This window comes from Columba livia, chromosome 15 (genome assembly GCF_036013475.1).
Source record: "Columba livia isolate bColLiv1 breed racing homer chromosome 15, bColLiv1.pat.W.v2, whole genome shotgun sequence".
NCBI lineage: Eukaryota > Metazoa > Chordata > Aves > Columbiformes > Columbidae > Columba > Columba livia.
This window is the reverse complement of record NC_088616.1, coordinates 6456355-6469093: the sequence shown is the minus strand read 5'-3', so window position 1 is coordinate 6469093 and position 12739 is coordinate 6456355. Positions and strand designations below refer to the sequence as shown.

The 12739-nt window shown below is 40.5% G+C and overlaps 1 long non-coding RNA gene across 2 annotated transcripts in view; it reads right to left on the bottom strand.

The window, feature by feature from the left end:
• LOC135575493 (uncharacterized) overlaps positions 1-12739 on the bottom strand; it is a 313802-nt gene that overhangs the window by 188487 nt on the left and 112576 nt on the right. Inside the window, exon 1 of one of the 2 annotated variants that reach the window (XR_010466323.1) lies at positions 8215-8776. The exons of the other annotated variant lie outside the window; for it this stretch is intronic. This is a non-coding gene — a long non-coding RNA (uncharacterized LOC135575493). Of the gene's footprint in view, positions 1-8214; positions 8777-12739 lie in introns of those variants that run through there. 2 annotated transcript variants of the gene reach the window in all.

Sequence of the window (12739 nt, the reverse complement as noted above, 5' to 3'; positions counted from 1 at the left end):
CTGCAGACCTTTCTGGAGCAGTAATCAGCTGTTCCCAAGCCTTTCCATTGTAATGAAATTCAGCAGTAGGAACGGACAGTGAGTACTTGCTGAATGTTTCTAGATGTTGACGCTTGTTAGACAAAATATCAACAGCTGCTATAGCTTCATGCTTCTTCAGATCATTCCCTCAACACTTACCTTTGTCAGAGCAACCCACCAGAGTTGCTTTGTCTGCTTAATAAGGGAGCCTGAAAATAGCAGCAGGGCTCATTTTTCCTTTCCCTCAATACTTAGAAGTGAAATACTGTATAGGTAATTAACAGAGGCATACCAATAAGTTCAGAATCATCTTGTATATTCTTATCCTTACCCCTTTGTCTGCTACAGTCTTTGCATGGTGAGTTTGCCAGGACAGATCTCTCTCCCTTTTCTGTGTGTTTGTGTAGTGCATTGCACCCCTGGTGCAAGATACTTCTGTGTTGCAGTGCCCACTCTGTCTAATAAGAGAACTAATACAAATTCCAGGCAAACTACTGAAAAATCATAATTGGCCAGAGACTCAACAGTCAGCTTTGATGAACACCACCATTTGTAATAAAAAAAGATGAGCACTGGATCTTCCGAAGCCCTACTGGAAAAAGATCTATCAAATTGTTGTCAACATTCACATCTTCCTCTTCTCTCTACAATAGATTTCTATTGCGGACTTCAAACACATTCTGCTCTGAAAACCTCCCATTGATGTCAAGATGTCTTCAGCATATAAAACGAATGCAGGGTACATAAGAGAGAGGCACAGCATGGCTCTGGAGTTTTGCATATTCTTGCAGCAGTGTTCTAGTTTTTGAGATGCTGGAATTGCCAACGAGTGGCCCAAATCTGCAGGACCTTCCAGGGTGATCAATCTGCCATTTTTACATGTCTTATTTGCTGTCTGAAATATAGCCTATTATATATCACCATAGTGATACTGCTGTGGTTTTGTTTCAAACTGTAGTCAAATCAAAGAAGAATGTTTCTGAAACAATAAAATACCCCTGTGGCTTTTTAACACCACAGCAATTTTAGCTGCGCAATGCGTGCTATTCTGTATACTCATCTCCCAAAACTGTGAACAACTTCTTGTCCAGCTGTCACAAATTTGATCCTGAAATGTGCCAACTATTGGCTTCTCAGGAGTGCTGAAAACTCCTTACTTCCACTGAAACAACTATAGAGGCTCCGCAGCCCAAAAATCTGTGATCTATGTTTAACTGATTTAAAGGTCCAACCCTGAACGGCGTTACTGTGCTCTCTGTGAGGCCTCTGACTGGTGTCAAACCTGACAGTCTTACAATAAGTATAATGCAGCCCTCAGCATAAATGCAGAATGCACTAGTATTGATCAAATATATACAAGGAGTCAATACCAGTCTGAATTTTAACAAGCCACACAGTAAAGCTCAGGACTAAGACTGAAAATACCTGAGGTTTGTTTCTGTATATCTCGGTGTGGCCAAAGTAGTGTGGAAGCTGCGGAAATAAACCCATGGAGGGAACTCAGACTTTTAGAGATTAATTTCAATTGTAAATAAGAAACATGCTTATTCTTCTCTCTAAAAAACTAGAACAAGCCTTTCGAAAAGTGTTTTATCAATATAAATGCTGGAAAGCTTTCTGATTAAATGTGTTTGCATTCAGGGATGTTTTTATTATGCGATTTCAAACAAACTTGAGAGCAAAATTCAATTTAATTTCAGGAAGCAATGACAGAGGGTAAATTTAATAGGAACATATTGTTCCAGGCATGCTCTATGCCAGCCTGCAGACCTTGAGCAAAGCCAGCCATCTGAGAGCAGCAGGGGAGAGAATGAGAGACAGAGGGAGGCAAAGAACGAGGAGGAGGGGGAGGAGAGCACAGAGAAAGAGGCAGATAAGAGAGGAAAGTTCCTGTCAGACTTTGCTGTGATGAGAGTGAGGAGCTCAGCACTGTGGGAGAAAGAGATATGAGGGAGACTCTGAGCTGACTGTGTATAAAGCAAAAAACAATGCACACAAAGTCCAAGACGCTATCCAACTTTCACAAAGTCAAAGAAAAGACGCCTCTAATTTCTCTGGTGGCATTGCCTCAAGTCGTCAGTAAATCAAAACCAGTCTCTGTCCTTCTCCTGGGTTTGAAAATAGCAAGGGGCTGTTGAACACAGAATGACTCAGTCTGGCCCTTGCTAATCCAAGTCACCAGATAACAGTGAGAGGGGTTCCCGGGAATTAAACATGAAATTAAAAATTAAAGTTGCTTTTAACCCCACGGGTTCTCCCCATGCCGTGCTGGCCCACCCCGGTCAGCAGTGGCTGGGAGGCAGCACGACAGGACTGACCATATCTAACCAATAACTCATTTTCAATCACGTTGTAAGATTTCAAGGCCTTCAAATAGAACAGTCTCTTCCAAGAGCTTCTCAGCAAGTTCTAGTGAAAAGAAGAAAATAAGAATTCTCCTAAGCCCTCTTAGGGGAGGACACCAGTTGTAAAAAGAGCTTCCGCACATCTGCTAACAATCCGGTTGCTGTTTGGTTTTTTGTCTTTCCTCCCTCCAGCTCCTGTCTTCTGCTCATTCTGTTTACTGGACCAGACTGTAAGATCTCCGGAACAGAAACTGTGGCACTGCATTTGAAAATACTCCATATGTGTATCTGGTTTTAACAACTCTGCTAATGAGAATATCGAGTAGAAAGGCTTCACCCTAATGATTCCTGAAACGTAGCTGAAATCGCTGGGATGCAGGATGTTCTGTCTGACATGCAGACAAAGGATTGGAATGAATTTCACTGGGTACACAGCAGCTGAGCACCCTTCCTGTAAATATCAGTTCACAATGCTTAAATTGAACTCCTCAGCATTAGAAAGGGCTCTGTGCTTAAAGAAATGCGATTGTGTCTGTACAACTAGTATGGGGCCAGCGTGTAAGACAATTTGGAGGCAGGATGTCTTCGCATCAAATCTGAGCTCTCACAACATCTCTATATGTGAACTTGGGCAGATAATTAAAATCCCAGACATAGCACTTCTACTCATGCCATTGTTTATCATTCTCATTATCCAAACCAAACACTTCGCAAGGTTATGAAGTTCTCTCTTTCTCAGAAATTGTTTTGGTAAAAGGCTTGTGCTAAAACCTAACTTCTCTGCAAGATGGTGAAGATCAACCAACTTTTATAACAAAAGTAGTAGATCTATAAATAATACAACCCTTTGAGCTTATGTTTATTTAGCTCGCAGGGAATTTCAGGCAGCTCTATGTTCTTTCAAAAATCCTTCCTTTAAGCAATGGAACTTTCAGTGCAGAACTGGTTTTCTATTAACATGTTCTCAGTCACTACATGGTTATCTCTATGATGTACAGTGATTTATGAACACAGATAGGATTAACTCTGACCTTGTGAAAACCAGCAACTTCCTAGTCCTTTTCTCCTCACCTGAATAACTTACTGGATCCCTTAAACAAATTAAAGAAATAAGTAAGAGTGACTGGAAACACTGCTGGACTATTTAAGTAAGCCACAGAGAAACTATGCCGGATAATTTATTCTTGTGAGAAACGTAATGATCACCCAACAAGTTTGGTTAGGAAGGTGGTTTATCAGGCCACCTTGATATACTAGGGCAAAAAAATACACAGAACACCTACTGATGATGGATTGCAAGATATATTAATACAGAAAAGGATTGAGATTTACTTTCAATAGTAAATTAAGGTGCTCCAATGCAGCCAAGACCAGTTTTTTTAAAACAACAGGGACCCAGTTTCTTCTAGATAAGGACTTAATTTTTATTGAAAATCTACCACCTTCAAACTGCTCGAAAGTTGAAGCACTATAAAACTGTCAAATAACACCATTATTAAAAGCTTTATTTGACAAATCTTCCACTGCTGGGATAACTTGTGTGTTTGCCTTCTCTCTCACATGAAATAAAATCATTCACTTATGCAAACTGCTGACAGGAACGGAAACAAATGGGGTTCTCAGCACAGGGTGAAACACACTATCCCCTTTCTGCAGCTTAATGGAGACCATAGTTATTCATAAATCATAAGGCACTCAGACTGGAGAGCTGCTCTACTGCTTGTTGCACAATACTTTGGGAAACGTTTGGGATGGGCTCACAGGAGGCTCTTTACAGCATTCTGGAGTAGCTGGTAATTTTTCAGGAGCAGCCTACAGGTAGAAAACCTCTGCATGAAGCTGGGTGAAGAAAAGTGACTGAGCAACATCTGACAACCAAATATAGGATTTATTTTAACGTCCTTATAATAAGAAAAAGCATGAACAGCTCTGCTAGATGGTCTGATAGTTAACCTTTCATCTGCAACCAGTGACCTTTTGCCAGCACTTGCTACCAATTCATAGATTTTTAAGGCCAATAAGGACCTTCACAATTTTCTAGGTTGACCTCCAAATTAACATTAGCTCATGTGAGCTTTCTCTCTGAGCATTACCTTAGAGCAGTCTGGAATGAGCAGCTGATGGATAAATATCTAACAGTATAACTCCCACTTAGGAAGAGCTGACTTCCAAGTGGGTCACAAACATTCGTTTGAGAAGATTAATCACCTTCAGACATCACTGAAATACTCCCAGCCTTTGGGAATTTTTGCATTTGGAAATGCCTGGGTAAGTTTCTTGTTTCCCTTTTTAAATAAAGCCTTTAAATAAAGAAAGAACGACACAAGACTCCTTGCCAGCCCTCCAGGAAAACTGCAGGATGTACCTTATTAGGTAAGTAGGCAAATCCCTTGCTTGGGAGCCCTCCCCTAACCCCGCACCTTCCAGTGTGCACTTTGCCTTTGCTGAGAGAGCTGCCTCCTCTAGTGATGGATCTCATCACGTTTTTGAGTGTCATCTTGGGACAGCCCTCACGGGATGGGAAAATTCCTGGTGATTCTGGGGTAGACATGGCTGAATTTCTGGTGGTGCTGACATCTGTGAGCAGGGGCAGCAAGGAACAAGAGATCCCACTGGGCTCTGGGCAGCCTCCAGCCTCGACAGGCAAAGGCAGAGTGAAAGCAGAGGAAATAGGGACTTTCTCAGATCAGGTTTTATTTTGAATGGGTTTTAAGAGATAATTCGGAACTAGTAAGGTTCTGTTTAAGAAACAAGGCAAAATTTGTTTTCCGTGTTGCCATTTAAGGGCCACCTAAAAAATTATCAGTACAGGGTGGAGGGGGATCTGAGCTGAATCTTGCTTGGAGAAGTGAGGCTTAAAGTCCAGCTGAGCAGCTGCAAGAGCATGAAAACTCTAACACACCTTCTGTAATGAATTCTGTCAATCAGAGCAGAAAGTCCTGCTTGAAGTTAATGTTCCCTGAATATTTTCCCCATCTATTTTAAACTGTGAAGTTTGGACTACTCCTTGGAGATCTGAGAAACATTCTGCCTATCAAAAACATTAGTGGGCACAAGTAATAAAACAGTGACGATAATAAAATTACATTTTCAGGACCTTGAGATAAACAGCATCTCACAACCTTTTGCCATGCATCACTCACACTGTCATTTTCAATGTTTAACACCTGGAGTTTTAAGATTTATAATAGTTTACTTAAATAACACACCTTTGCTTTTTCCTTTCTATCTTTGTGAGATGTCATTCTGGTTCTGACTGTACTGGATTAGCTTCAATGCCTTTCATCAATTGGTAATCTAAGTTTTATTTTTGCTCGGCACTGCATATCTAGTAACAATTGAGTTGCTTTCCATTAGCTCTAGATTTAATGGGTCCTGCAGTTTTGATAATACAAATTACATCTCAGCCCAGAAGACATTTAGGGTTTTGGCAGGGAAATATATAGATATGTGTATACACTATGCATCCATGGAAGGCTTGTGAGACAATAGTCTGTAGGATTTCCAGCATGGTGTGAAAGGTTAATGCACAATTATGAGTAGTTTAAAACACACATCTCTACAGTGTTTCATGAAACAACCTACACCCATGCTTTTCTCCTTTTTGACAAACCAAACAAGTTTGCTTCCCTTAAGTCTCAATTCTCTTTCTCAGAACTTAGTAACACAACTTCTGCTCCAGGAACAGATCCCATGGAATACAAGAATACAAGTGATTACTTCCCTTTTAATATTAACAGTTTATTAAGGAGAGGGGTAAGTTAGGGGATGGACTGCCTGATTTGTAAGTGTGACCAAAAAAAAGGAACATCACTAAAATAAAAATTTAGAAGGTCTATTACTCATCCTAATAAAAAATATACTACTTTTTTTTTTTTTTTTAAATTGCAATAATATTTTGAAGAACCAGCTGAAATCAAGCCCTGTATGGTAGGAATACTGCAGATGTACTACCGTTTCTCAAATGGTGCACAAGTCACAACAGAAAAGACAAAGGGTAAAATGGGTGCGGTAGAGAGAGAAAACTGAGGTGCAAAGGGCTGAAACTACTAGTCAAAGGCAAGGACAATGAAACCAAGAGACCACAGGTGTCCTGAGCTCCACCACTGTCTATGAGTCATACTGTTTCACAAATCATTAAGGAAGTTGATGGAATTAATAGACTTCTAAGACAACACTGAATTTATTGGCATACTACCCTCCAAATGTCACTTAGGAAAGAATATTTTGCCTCAAATTGATATTAATTTTATGTTTCTTCTAGAATGATTTTAGCCTGTTTGCTTTTCCTTTGAAGCAGAGCTACTTTTCTTGCCTCCTCTATTCCCTTGCCACATTTTCCCCTCAAGAATACTGAAAGCCCCTAAAATCTTATTTCTTTGTTGCTGCTTCCCTGTAGTTTCACCTTTTATTGCAAACCTGGAAAGACTTACTAGTTTTCCTGTAAGTCAGCTAAGCCTTCTCTGAAAAACACTAAGAGCAGTGTCATCTACCCAGTCAGCAATTCCAACCCTGGCATGTTCAGGAGCCCTCATCTGGTGGGTGAAGTTGTTTTGTGCTTTTGGTCCATGCTTTTGAAATACATGTGTGTGGAAGAGAGGAGGAGGGAAAGAGTGATGAAAAATATGTTCAAGCATTAAACTCCGTTATTTTAATGGACCTTTTCACCGTAAAGCATCATATGAAAATAAATAACGATGATGGAGAAAATGAGCATGAAAGGGAGAAACACTGTGTGCAATAAAATGTCCTACTGCAGCAGCTGAATATTTCATTCTTTCCTTTATTCCAGACCCATGAACCTCAAACTACTGTAACACTTTATGTGCTTGCTTTTCTACTCATTATTGATTTTAATTGAGCTCATTCAGAAGGTTAATGTTGATCTTTACCTTGCAGTGTGCCTGCATGAGGGTGAGAGCTGACAGCAAACCTCCCCCCTCCACCCATGGGGCAACCAGGAGGAGCCTCAGCAGGGCCTGCAGCTTCTGGCCCAGGGTCCATGGCCAAGACCTTCCTCATGGGGCTGGTGGCCACTGTCTGTAAGTCTCTTCTTGAGGAGCATGAGCAGTGTTGCTGGGAGCCCTACCATGAGCTACTTCAGTGAAGTTGCCTGTGGTATTCCATTGCTTATTACAAGCACAGGCAAGCTTGCACAGAATATGGATTTTCTTAGCCTGATAACAGAGATGGAGTGGTAATTGGTGCTGGGGGAAGGAGATGAGAAAGTGTTAGAGTAGTGGCACTTTAAAGAAGTGCAAACTTAGCACTATTTACTATGGTGCTTCTTGATGACTGACCAAAAATTCTTCCTCAGGTATCATATTAAAATAACACACAGCTTCTAATAGCTACAACAATTCTGGAACCCCCGTGTCAGATTTTGTCAATTGTTGAATAACCTCAATTGGAAAAACAGGTAAGATGATTTATAGGCGATCAGCATTGCCAAAAAAACATGGACTAAACCAGATGAAATACTGTAGCAAAAAGTTCAAATTCCAGATGAATGTTTGTTTCACCAATAACATTACAACTGGTACCTCTAAAGAAATAGAGTGAATTTTAAATGTGTGCAGAGCCATATGTATGAACCAATAAGCATTCATTATACAAAACAAAAGGAACCGATCCTTTTCTGCTGGGCTTGCAGTCATTAGAGCATCTGAATACCTTTGAAGATACACTCAACCTCCAGTTCATCCCTACAATCCAATGTGCTCCCTGGGCTATAACAGAACATGGCACAGGATGTTGGTTTAATCAAACATTAATATGCAGTGAATATTCTAGCACTAACAGCACAAAAGACAACTTGAGTAACAACTCTGAAGTGATAGCTTCTCACCTTGGAGGGTCTGACAAAATGCACATCCCTGGTCATGCTAAAAGGTCTGTTTTCACTTCTGATACATAGTTGGGGAGCAGCTGAACAACACACTTTCCAGCAGTCGAAGGTTGACACCTGAATACCAAAATGAGAGACGTGAACCTTGGTGGGAGAGCATTAAGCTTTGAATAAGGAGAGTCTGCAAAGCCATCCTTTCTCATGTTACTGTTCTTTCATGCACAGTGGCAAAGCGGGGTCTGATGTTATGGAAAATACCCTTTAGCAGAATACTGCCTTTTCGGCCCTGACAACAGCACAACTGTAATGAACCACACTCTCTCATCCAGGCTTTGGTCTACTAAAGAACACATAACTCCAATGAAAAGCAATAGGAAGAACAGCTAAGGGAAAAAGGGAAAGAAATTGGTCTTAGAATCTTATTTTCTGGGGTAAAGGAGGTAGAACTTGTCAGTCACATTTCAATATCTATTTTTGATTTAAAAACAGAAAATGTCTAAAATACTATAAATGCAAATGCCCTATAAATATTTCTTTCTGTCAGCATATATACAATATTGATATTTCCTTTTTCTTTCTTTCTTTTTTTTTTTTTTTTCCAAGTACGTGACCGCTCTTTGTCGGTAATTCACTCTTCAGTACAAAAAGAAAGCACCACCGACACCCCAGAGAGCTAAAAGCAGAGACTTACATTTCTGTAGCATAAGGTCACCACTGTGAGCACACTTTTGGGTGTCAGTGGTTACACTTTTACACATACAGCAAGGAGAAATCTGTGTATTTAAACTGTTAGAGGCTCATGATTTTAGTGGTTGTCTATCATGGATGTCCTCTGTTCAGGAAGGCCACCCTACAGCAAATTACAAAAGGTTTAACACGGTACTGTTTCAGAATGAATTGCACCTGTAAAATAACTTTACAGAGGCTACCATTGTATTTATGCAGACTGCGTATCACAGACATTTCAGGGAATTCCTGTATTTTATGCATCATTTTTTATCCCTTTCCCCTGAATCCCACCTTGCTTCACCAGTCAGGATTTAATTCTACTGTTTCCCTGCCTTTGTTGTGCAGACCCTAACACCTGGACAAAAAAGCTATTCCAACCGTTCCTGCATGAGCCAACACTTGTTTGGTTCTCACGTTAGTACTAACACCAGGAGCTCCGCTGCAGAGCAGCACTTTGGGTTGCCCACATTTAAAGCACCGTGTCATCTACACTTACTCACAGCAGGCTGAACTGATGCAGCACTGCCAGCACTAATGGCCCATCTCGCTGAGAGCTCCCGGCACCGCTGGCACCACTGGAACTGCCACGATGTTAACAAGAGCGAGAGTTTTGAGGGCATGCACAGAATTTTACCAGCCAGATAAAGCTTTACTGAAGGTTTTCAGTCCTCATGTCCCCCCGTGTTGATTGTGAGAATGTCACCTGTTCATGTTCAGTGCTGTGCACGAGGATTTGAACCTAAGAACGCTCCTGCCTTTGTGCGTGGACTGCTGAGCCACGAGCTTCCACCAGAGAACAAAGAAAATTACTATGATGGAGATACTCAGCAGGTCAGCAATATCTTTGAAGAGAGGGATTTAACTTAGACATTAATCAGTATATAATTGCTTACGTAGCATGCCTTTCTTCACTATTAATGATTTAACATGATGATTTACCAAGGCTCTGAGAGAATGCCTGGATGGAGAGAGAAAAAGTACAGAAATACAGCCTGTGGTATTCCCTGCCAGAGAATGAATCCACCCATGCAGGAGTGTCAATTTGATACCGAAAGATAAAATGTGTGGCGAGCCCAAGAGGGTACTTTACATATTGCTGTGAATAATGCTGCTGCTCTCTCTACCCATTAGACTGGAGCAGCTTCTTGCAGACCCAGACAAAAAAATATGGTGAGACTCCACTTCATTCACAGAAACTGTTATTCACTCAGGATACCATTTTCCAATGAGCAATTTCTTATCTAGACGTTTGCTAGTGAAATAAAGTGAAATCAAATCAAATGCCAGGTGAAAATAAGGCTTCAATATTCCAAGAAAGTTTAATCTTTTAATAATAAGATCAGAATCCTAATTATTGCCCTTTCTAGTAATTACTCTGTTGCTAGTTTGGCTGAAAAATTGAGGTTAGCATAAATTTACCAGATCTGATGAAAGAAATTTCCCTTTTAAACAAGCGATTTTCATCTGTTCAGACTATTTGAACCCATAACAGTGTTTTTCAAGTGATTCACTCTTAGGCATCTAGGAATTATTTCGAAGGTACCCATAAAAAGAAACCAAGAAACTCAAGCCTACAATCAGCAAGTTTAAATTTCCTTGCAGGAGTTTGAATCTCCAGACTACAGAGATTTTATAAACTATACAACAAAAACATTTGAAAAAACATCGATTTAAGTAAATAGTGTGCACAATATATGCTGTTAAATCTGCTGGTTACTTCACAGTGGGACAGAGAGTTTGTTGTCTTGTAGGAGAAAGGCATCTGAACTATCAATTAGCATCCTGAAATGCTATGGAAAGATTTTAAAATACATCATTTAATGAAAGCCATGAAAAGAACAACATTTTCAAGATGTGTCATTTGGATTAAGAAAAAAAAATCTAAAACTGTCAAAATTTGCCCCTCATTTGACATTACAATCATATTGAAAATAACAACACCTAATGACAGTTTGAATTTTTCTGCCACAAGCACCATGACACTCCTGCCTTCTCCTTTCTAAAAAGCAGAACAGCAAGAGCAATAACAATGTCAAATAACATTTTTATTGAGTGAAAAGAATTAACTCAATTTTTAATTTGTAAAGAATCAACTGTAGTTATACTGGCCCCAAACTCTGTGCTCCCATAATCCACAAACTTCTCTTTCATTTTTGAACTGAACCCACAAGCTTGGACTACGTGTTCATGACTCATGTCCTCAAAAAAACCCCAAAGCAATAAAATCAAAAAAACCTAAACAAGCCCCCTAATCATCTACCATCCAAAACCTCTGTCACATTTAGGCTCAAGTATACCCACACAGGCATTTATGTGAAAAGATGGTTCTCCTTTTTCTAAAATTTTGATCTTTAGCATCATACAGAAACAGTGGATTGCAGGGAAAAGTCACTATCTCTAAGCTCCTTTGTTTGCAAATTTGCATTCTACACATTTATGGATTAACAACCACAAAATTCTAAAGTAAATGGGGCAGAATTGTTTATAATGAACTAAGCTGTTGTAACATTCTCCTGTAGGTAGGCACAAGACACTGCAGGAATTAATGGATCCAAAAATTGTGAGCATGAGGCAGTAGGTGTTTCATAGCATCTCAATTATCCATGGTCCAGTTTCTGACCATTGGAGTGGTACAAATTGCGTGTGGGTTATTTTCTTCAAAGCCAATTAGCTTTTCATTCCTAACAGTAGAATTATTCCAAGTACCCGCTACTGTGTTTATTGAATCCAGTATGAAATCACTAATCAACATATTCAAGTTGGGACTGATAGACTTGCTGCAGAAGAGCCTATAAAACTGCACTGTCTCATCAAGAGCAAGGCTGTGCTGCCACGGAGTAGAAGGCGGTTACAGCCCCTTTGCAATACCCACAAACACTGCAGGATCAGAAATACCAGACTGAAGAGATTAACAGGTACCCAGAAGTGTAATAGTTCAACTCGGGACAGTTAGCTGGGGAAAGCTGAGCTGAAAGGATCCTTAATGATTCTAGCAAGAAAGTCTCCAATAAGTCTCTTTCTCTCAAATCTCCCATTTCAGCAACTTAGTCTGGCTGTAAACAAGTGCGGCTGTTTTTCTGTGTACTGAGTTTCTTTCCAGAGACATTGTTATGAAACAAATGGGGTCTGCTCTCCCACACATGTGTGCAACCCAACACAAAGAACTCACTGGAGACAAGCACCTAACTGTGGGACTCCAGAAGTTGCCTGCACATTGATGCTGAATCCCACCCCATGCTCTGCCACAGCACCTGCACATGAGCAGCTCTTCAAACTCCACACAAGTGCAGACACAGCTCCACAGTTTGTGTTTGGTCACTGCAACTCTCTCCCAGAGATATAAAAAACCCCAAATGTCGCATAAGGCAACGGATCACAGGCTTTCCTAAGAATCTGGATGACACCGGTTTCAGCTTTCCTTGTTCCATTAGGCTGGAATTTATGCTACACAAAAAACTATAGTTGTTGCCTGTGCAAAAGTTGGTACTGATCCTCGCTATGCTTTCAAAGGTAAATGTGAAGCCCAGTTCAGCCAAAGTCAATCAAACTGGGCCAATAAATAAGAAGCACAAGTGACCTGGGAGAGGTGCTGGGCTCATGGGCTGTTCCCACAAGAGGGAGCTGGTGAGTGCAGTGGTAGGTAAGAAGTCTGGAAGTACTGAAGTACTGGAAGTCACCCCCCACCAGCCAAGAATGCTTGAACTACAAGTGCAGTTGCCAGTTAACTCTGGAAGAGACATGACAGAGTGAATAAAAGCATGGGGCCGAGACATGGCCCCTGGTGGCCTCTTCCTCT